At 36.4% G+C, this 6,000-nt stretch overlaps 1 protein-coding gene across 6 annotated transcripts in view; it reads right to left on the bottom strand.

The window, feature by feature from the left end:
- The window catches only part of LOC119642910 (AF4/FMR2 family member lilli), a 125,349-nt gene that overhangs the window by 52,567 nt on the left and 66,782 nt on the right, over positions 1-6,000 (bottom strand). The window contains exon 1 of one of the 6 annotated variants that reach the window (XM_038042221.1): positions 171-188. The exons of the other annotated variants lie outside the window; for them this stretch is intronic. The gene's annotated coding sequence lies outside the window, so the exon portion shown is untranslated. Of the gene's footprint in view, positions 1-170; positions 189-6,000 lie in introns of those variants that run through there. 6 annotated transcript variants of the gene reach the window in all.

Here is a 6,000-nt window from a genome sequence, read left to right as displayed (position 1 = left end):
GAGAGAGAGAGAGAGAGAGAGAGAGAGAGAGAGAGAGAGAGAGAGAGCGAAAAAAAACCGATACAAATAACAACAAATAAAACAGTAAACAAAAACGATAAACAAATGTTCAATGAAAGAATAGAGAAAGAGAAGATTGTCGTTGTAGAAAGATCATGCTCATCTCTTACCAAGCAGCAGTAATCGTCTGGCCCATAGTCATCAAAGGTGTCAAATTTTACCTCCACTCGAAAAAATTGTTATTTTATATTGCTGACATGGTATAAATTCCCGCCAAGCCAAACATAATATTTTAACTACGACAACCACTTAGCATCACGGACACGTTGATGTGTCATCTTCGGGACTTGTTTAAATTCTCTGATAAAGTTAATATATAATCTTGTTGATAACCTATAAATAAAATAAAAGTAAAGGCCCTCTATAAAGAAAATGTATTCTGGAAATAGATGCATGGTGCGTTGTTCAGTTGAAGTGGCAGCAAATTTAACAATTAAAATATTTTTACATTTATTTACATAAATAAATAACGACAACAACAAAACACTAGTAACATCCAGCCTTTGTCAGTATACATAACACTACCCATACTTAGTCAACACGGCTGAAAAAGCTATGATAACTGTTTAAAGGAGAGAAAACTAAGATTAACAACATGACTGCATATCTACAACAGTACGAACAGTTACAACGGCAAGAGAAAATATATCAATGATAAATAAGAAAAAACAGGTTGAATAAAAAAAAAAGATTAAAAATGAAAAGTCAGGGTACAGCGCACTAAAATATTGTCATAAACAGCTCTTTCCGATGTGCACTCTAACAAAACGAAAATGAATATACGAACAAGAAAAAAAATGAATTTAAATTTAGGTTAGATGAACGACCGCGAGATGATTGTTTGTGCGGGAGGCAGACTGGCGCATAAGAAGGAGGAGGGAGTGGGGGCAGAAAAAATATTTGAAAGAAAAAAGAAGTTTTTATCACACGTTAGTATTTTATGATAATCGCTATCAACGTTCTCAACCTCATACCCATACTCGTTAGGGTTTACCGATGTTCACTCTCTATACGCAACACTATGCGCAACACAGCAATCGCTGCAATTTTTGCCGTCGTCGTCATTATTCGTTTTACAGTATTGTATTAAAAAAAGAAAAATAAAAAACAAGAGGAGAAATGATTACAATTATTATGTTATTGTTGTAGTTGCTCTTCTACTTATAACAGTTTTGTATTCCATGCATTTCGTAAATGACATACAACAAATGTTGTTGCTCTCGTCGCTGTTGTTGCTGGTGTTGTTCTATTATATGCTTCTGTATTGGTGAACTATTACGGTTGTAAACGTTACGTAGGTGGTGTGCCTGTGTGTGGGAAGGAATGGTCGGCATATAAATAATAAAAGAAAAAAAGTCTTATACATGTATACTATTTACCGGTGAGCTTGCACTCGAGTTTTCCGCGAAAGTCCTTTTTACCTAACATCTTAGAAATATTTTTAGTATTTTTTGTGTGCGTGCATACGAAAATGAAAATATATTCATTTTGATATTCCATTTTCGTAGATCGACTCTTAGTTTGTTCAACCGCTCAAATTTGCGACCCCGCTGCTGGCTCATCCCAGTGCGTCTCCGTCTGGTTTGTATTTTTGTTTTTTCTAGCCTTGAAGTAGAAATCGAATAGAGAAAAGTCAGAGCTTATCAGTTAATCCTACATACCCGTGGACCTACCAACAAAGGCTACAAAGCTATCACAAAGCAGCTGATATAATAAAGAGATAAATCCATATAGGATTGTATAAAAATAATTTCTACTGATTTCTACTGCTATCCGTCTAGGTCTAACGCTTGATTTTCTTCCTCTTTTCTATTGACGACATAATGAAATATTTTTATACGTAATAAATAGTGGATAATCAAAATTCGCTTCTTTAGGGCTTATGTAATTTTCTGGCTTGTGCAGATATATATATTAGTTTGGGGAAAAAGAAACCCATTATTTTTTCGGTAGATGGCTGCACTGATAAATTTCTCGTAAAGTATCGATCAAACAATTTCCGATACTGTACATTTACATACTGTACATTTCGCAGTAAAAAAAATTCTTGTGCTGTTTTTTGTTTGGTGCATTCAGTTGTGAGTTACAGCGTGTTAAAAATGGAAGTGAACAAAGAGAAAATTCGGTACATTTTACAGTTTTTCTTTGACAAAGGCGAAAATGCAAGCCAGGCGGCTAAAATTGTGAAAGGTGTTTATGGTTCCGATATTGTAACAGCCAATTATGTGCAATTTTGGGTTCGTAGACTCCGTTCAGGAATTTTTGATGTTAAAAATGCACCTCGCACAGGTAGGCCGGTCGTCGAAAATGTCCATAAAATCGGAGAAATGATCGAAGTTGACCGGCATGTTAGCAGTCGTAACATCGCCCAGGAGCAAAAAATCGACCATAACACAGTTTTAAACCATTTACACAAAGCTGGATTCAAAAAGAAGCTCGATGTTTGGGTGCCACACCAATTAACAGAAAAAAACATGATGGATCGAATTTCCATCTGCGAAGCCTTGGCCAAACGGAATGAGATAGACCCATTTCTTAAACGGATGGTGACTGGAGATGAGAAATGGATCACATACGATAACCCTGTGCGAAAACGATCGTGGTCAAAGAGCGGTGAAGCACCTCAAACGGTGGTCAAACCAGGACTAACGGCCAGGAAGGTTTTGCTATGCATTTGGTGGGACTGGAAGGGGATTATTTATTATGAGTTGCTTCCATATGGCCAAACGCTAAATTCCGATCTCTACTGTCAACAACTGTACCGTTTGAAGATAGCGATAGACCAGAAACGGCCAGAATTGACCAACAGGAGAGGTGTCGTGTTCCACCAGGACAACGCTAGGCCACACACATCTACAGTGACTCGCCAGAAACTTCGGGAGCTTGGTTGGGAAGTTTTAATGCATCTGCCATACAGTCCGGACTTGGCACCAAGCGATTATTATCTTTTTCTTGCATTGCAAAATTTCTTTAATGATAAAAAATTGGAATCTAGGGAGGATTGTGAAAATCGACTACTAGAGTTTTTTGCAAATAGGACTTCTATGAGAGAGGCTTTTTGAAGTTACCTTTAAAATGGCAACAAATCATACAACAAAACGGTGCATATTTGCCTCAAATCGGACAATCCGAAGCATGTTAAATAAAGTCCTGAAGTTCATATAAAAATAATGGATTTCTTTTTCCCCAAACTAATATTTTAAACGACTACATCTTTTCTAATAACAATAATAACGATGTAGAGTAATGGTGATGAAGATGATGACAATGATAAAAATGCAAGCTATGCAAATTGCAACATACTTGAAAGCAAAATAAACAGCAAGGAAACAAGAAACAAACTCTTGGCGGCAAGAAAATAAAAAGGATTTTCTTTTATATTCAAGGTGTTTTTTTTATTTTTGAAAATTTATTGCATAAAATAGATAAAGGAGAGATTAATGCGTATATCTCACACAACAACAGGCAGTGGCTCGGCAGAAGCGGTGGTAAGAGGAAATTTTATTATGATCATAACAAATGAAAAGTGTGTGCTTGAGTATTTATGTGCCAGTATATATTTTCTATCTATGCAAGTTGCCTGCTTGCGTGTGGTTTATTGCCGCATTTATCCTCTAACGTTAAAACAAGTGCCTTCGTATCGCCGTTGAAAAAGGACGCAAAAGCTCTCTTTTGTTTTTTTGCAAAGAAAAGTTATTGTTAAGAAGCAACAATACACGCACAAAGTAATACGACCGCAAGCACGCACGCACACATCTTCCTTAAATTTTAAAACAACAAAACATTTGTCTCAAACAATACACGCATCTTATATCGTGCACCACTATCGTCACTACCTCAACGCTGATAACAAACTATATATAACCTCGTAGACATAATAACATCTGTTTTATTGCATTAATGAATGCATTGAAAAAGTCAAATTATATTTTACTATCAATTAAACGAAAAAGTGTCAGAGAGCGTTCGGGTCTTTGTCAATTATGGATGTTAGATGATTTGAAAAGAGTAAACGATTAAATTTCAGCCAGTTGTCTTGTAAATTCACACAATTACGAACTTACCATTTTGCATAGAAGTAGAAAACACTATCCCTCTAATTTTTCGCTTCCAATGCAATAGATTAAAAAATCCAAATCCAATTTTCAATCCCAAAAAATGATGATTCTCATCTTCTCTTTCAGGTAAAAAAAAACGGGTTGGAAATCAGTAAATGCGTTTTAGGAGTGTACCCATAAGCAGCTGTAGCAGCACGTAGAAAATAAAGCGAAGCTTACTGGGACAGACTTGGTCTTTGCCAAATTAAGCGTCAACAAGAAATTTGTGGTAGTCCGTCAGAAAGTGAACGTGAATATAATTTGACATATCGTAGTCGGTATCAATTCGATATTTGACTTTCTTAATAATAACGTGAGTTTCTGATTTTTGGATGTGCTTTTAAATTTTTCCCTCACCGAATTTCCTTTGAAATAACTGAAAGCTTTGACCACATATGAGTCGTATTGCGACTTATTTGTCAAAGCAGATATTGGAGGCACCAAACCATTCCTACTGCATTACACTTAATAGTTCGCACGTTAAAGTAAATTATGGCCCTATGCCGCCTTGAATTACTTCTCAAGCAGATAAACTTTATAGGTCAAACTTTGTTCCATGCAAGGCGTATGTAAGGCGGGTTAAAGTGGTTGACCGGAAAATATATGATAAAAAGTCATCTCCCGTGATAGGGTGTATCCTCTTTCAGAGTGCGTAATCAATTTAACAGAATCTTTTCATCCTGCGTGCAAAGAACAAAGGAAACGGAGGCAAATTTGGTAAATTTTGACCGTAAACTGATGACATATACCTTTGATTACCTTTTTAAATTCCTTCAATTAACTTTAAAGAGCTACGATGCAAACTTGCACGAGGTGTTCATTTGCTCCAACGTAATAATCCATCCGGGTCAATGCAATAAGTTGGTTCTGATATTCGATAGCCAGCTTCAAATAAAAAACTGGGGTAGTTTTCGACCTTTGGCGAAGCTTGCACCGCCTGTTTACTTAATAATAAGAAAGTTTGGAAATCTGAAACAGTAAATGAACCTTGAAACATTGAATCTCACCACAACGTCCGAAAAAAAAGATGGAAAGTAGAGAAGCACAATATGTGTTAAAAGATAATTGCGAATTCGGAAGAAACAAATTTTACAATTATACAACAGTCTTAAAGCAAAGTTTTGTTCGATTATTGCATAGAGCAAAAGAAATGGACTCAAATATTTTCTATCGACATAAATAGCGAGAGCCGGGTATGCGTCGCTAAAATAGTGAAAACTTCCTTCCTAGTGCAAAAAACAAAATGAATGGCTTCGCCATTTGTAGTTATTGCGAGATAGCGATATTCCGACCCATGAGACATAAAAATAGGACATCGCAGTTCCTCCATCAACGATCCATCTGACTGTCAGCAGTGGCAGGAAAGATGCCTCTAGGTCTCACGTCGAACGTTGAAATGTTTATGTCAAGGTTGTATACTGCCGCAAAGCCGAATAAATAAGAGTCAAATCGAAGTACAGTTTCCCCATATTTGGTCGTATATATTGTAAGGCATAGTACTTTCTACTCGATTGGGCACGCATCCACTGGGATACGGCCGTTCCCTGACTGATTGGTCATATTTAAAAAAAGAAGAAAAATATGCAGTTCAAAACCATTTTGAAACTCAATACCACGAGAGCTTCATCAATTCACGATTAACATAGGCGGTGATTAAATTCTCTAGCTGATAATTTACCCTAAAGCTTGATTTAAATATTTTGTAGGATTGTAGGGGGCAAGTCATCCGAAAACCGTTACTGCGAAAGGCGAATCAGTTACTCGTAAGTTCAGAATTCATAGAAGATTTGTTGCGGAAAGACTAAATTAAGACGAACTATTTACATACTTTTTGAAGGAGGTT

This window comes from Glossina fuscipes, unplaced genomic scaffold (genome assembly GCF_014805625.2).
Source record: "Glossina fuscipes isolate IAEA_lab_2018 unplaced genomic scaffold, Yale_Gfus_2 287, whole genome shotgun sequence".
Lineage (NCBI taxonomy): Eukaryota > Metazoa > Arthropoda > Insecta > Diptera > Glossinidae > Glossina > Glossina fuscipes.
This window is presented reverse-complemented; position numbering and strand designations above follow the sequence as displayed.